This window comes from Vidua macroura, chromosome 1, assembly GCF_024509145.1.
Source record: "Vidua macroura isolate BioBank_ID:100142 chromosome 1, ASM2450914v1, whole genome shotgun sequence".
NCBI lineage: Eukaryota > Metazoa > Chordata > Aves > Passeriformes > Viduidae > Vidua > Vidua macroura.
The window spans coordinates 32573721-32576126 of NC_071571.1; the positions used below are offsets into that span (position 1 = coordinate 32573721).

At 48.3% G+C, this 2406-nt stretch overlaps 1 long non-coding RNA gene across 1 annotated transcript; it reads left to right on the forward strand.

Annotated features, from left to right (window-relative positions):
- Window positions 1-75: 75 nt before the first annotated feature.
- LOC128812888 (uncharacterized) lies at window positions 76-908 on the forward strand. The gene is made up of 2 exons (XR_008438869.1): window positions 76-324; window positions 416-908. It is a non-coding gene; the product is annotated as an uncharacterized LOC128812888 (long non-coding RNA).
- Window positions 909-2406: the final 1498 nt, after the last annotated feature.

Genomic DNA, 2406 nt, shown 5'->3' on the forward strand with positions numbered 1-2406 from the left:
AGCGGCGCGGCGGGGGGAGCGCAGGCCCCGCCCGGGTGCCCGGGCCGTGCGAGCGGGAGCCGCGCCCGGGGCGCCTCCGCCATGTTGAGGCGCGGAGCCGCCGCCCAGCACAGGGCAGCGGGCGGGGGCCGGGGCGCTGCCCGGGCCCTGCGAACCCTCGGGGCTGTTTCTGCCTCCCTCGCTATCCCGCCCATCTGCCCGAGCTCCCTGGGGCGCTGACCGTCCTGCCGTGAGGGTTGGAACGAAGGGCTGCAAGTGTCCTTCTGCGTGGGGCGGTGGCCTGCGGAGACCCCCCCGCGGCAGGTCTCGGGGTGGGGCAGTCCTGTGAGTGTGGCGCTGGAGAATTTCCACTGGGATGGGACAGACGGTTTTGTATGGCCGCACCCTGGCAGATAACAGCTGTCTTTCCCTCCAGGTAATTGCGTGACAGCGATGTTCTATGACACGAGTGATAAGGACATCTTTGTGACAGCCTCTCAAGCCCGGCTCGGGTCGCCCGTGCTCAGAAGTGCACGGGTCCAGTGCGAAGTCCGCTGGAAGCGACAGCCCTGCCACGATTTTGGCTGCGAGTTTGCAGCTCTGGGTTGGCACTGCGGGGCTTGTGAAGCCGCCGTGGACCAAACGGGAGCTCCCAAGTCAAGGTCCCCAGTCCAGTGACCTTGAACAGCAGCACTGAGGAAAAGGAGAAGTGTGGTCAGTGGAGCCTGGGGCAGCTTGGTGAACCGCAGTGTGAAATAGTGAGCGCTGTCACAGTATCTCAGCCGTCTGAAAACACCACAATGAAAAAACTTGGTTGTATATGATACCTAAGGAGTGATCCAGTAAGAAACAGATGAGTCTGCAAAAACTCAAAGAGTAGTTTTTTCATGATAATAAATACCAAATAAATCTTTTTCAAGTGAACCATGCCACAGGCTGTGTACTTCCCTTGTGGTCTGAACATCACCAGACCTTAATGGGCTAACACCTTGACTTCCAAACAAAGGGAAGGTGAAAGCTAATGTCTTTAAATGAACAGTCTTGGGGTGAAAGGTAAATGCACATAGCTGAAGTAGATCCATTTCTTCCATTTAGCTACGTGCTAGTATCCAAACTTTCCAATGAATTTCAGCTGATTTTAATCCATCACCCCTTTCTGATTTCCCCAGGTGACATCCTTATTGATTCAATAACAGTGACAAAACAGATCTCCATTCTGGGGTTGCACCTGCTTATAGAAATTTGAACAAATAGCCAGAATGGAACTAAGTACCTGTATTTGTGATGGTTTAAATTTTATGAACTAATGAAATTTATAAAGCTCCGTTCTTAGAGCCCCTGCCTGAGAAAATGTCCTTGGGAGATCTCTTTTTAGGATCAGCACTGAGCTGCAGAATTTCTAGCTCTAGTAATAATCTGGCCAGTAATAGCACACGTTTCATAATCTATCATGTGTTCTTCAGGGAGTGGCAATATGTTATCCATTTCAAATGCAAGAGTCTGCTAAAGCATATTTTGAGAAATCAAGGGAGGAATTTGCACTGAACCATATTGCTATGGAAATATCCACTGGGGAGGTAGGACTTAAATAAAACAAGTGAAACTTGCTGGTAATTTTAAGGACACTACCAGCAGTTGCATGCACACCAAATAGAGGGTATCCACACCAAGAGTATTTGAATGTTTTTAAGAAAAAGTCTTAAACAGAAATCTTCTATCCATCTGAATGGCACCACCTAACATAGGGTAATTTTCAGATGCATCTCATTGACTAGAAGAGACAGAAGAAACTCAGGTTGTTAGCAAACAGTTTTGGGGCTATGCAGCAGTTAACTTTGAGGCTTCAAAGTCTGTCACAGAAACTGCCTGCAAATGAGAGACATTTAGGACTGAACACCCACCTTGAGCATTCAGTCTTCATGAAAATGCTCTTCAGGTGCACTGCACAGTCAAAATTCCCAGCCCGTGGTTACTCCATGACCAGCTGGGATGGCAGCAGGGAGAATGTTGAATCCAAGAAATACACAATCTCAGCGTGGTCTGTCAGCCACAGACTCCATCTCCTGAGCTGAAGCATGAAGTGCATCACTGCTGTGTTAAAAGATCCTTCTGCATTGCTCCTGCGTGAGAAGATTGTCTTGCAGAAGGAGCAGAGGGAGAAAACCAGAAACTTTTGCCTCTGGAACAAATTGCTCTTGGTATGGGACAAGTTCTGGCTACCTCTTAAATAAGTGAAGTGAGGCAAGTGACTTCACAGCCACAACTTAAAAAATGAGAAATGCACATAATAAGTGAGTAACAACACAAAAGATCTGAAAGGGTAAAAAGACCCTAGCAAAATAGTTCTATGCTTTCTGAGTAAGGCTGTGTGAAATTCCTCAGGTATGACATTTTAAAAAAATCACTGAGCATGCCACCACAAGATGT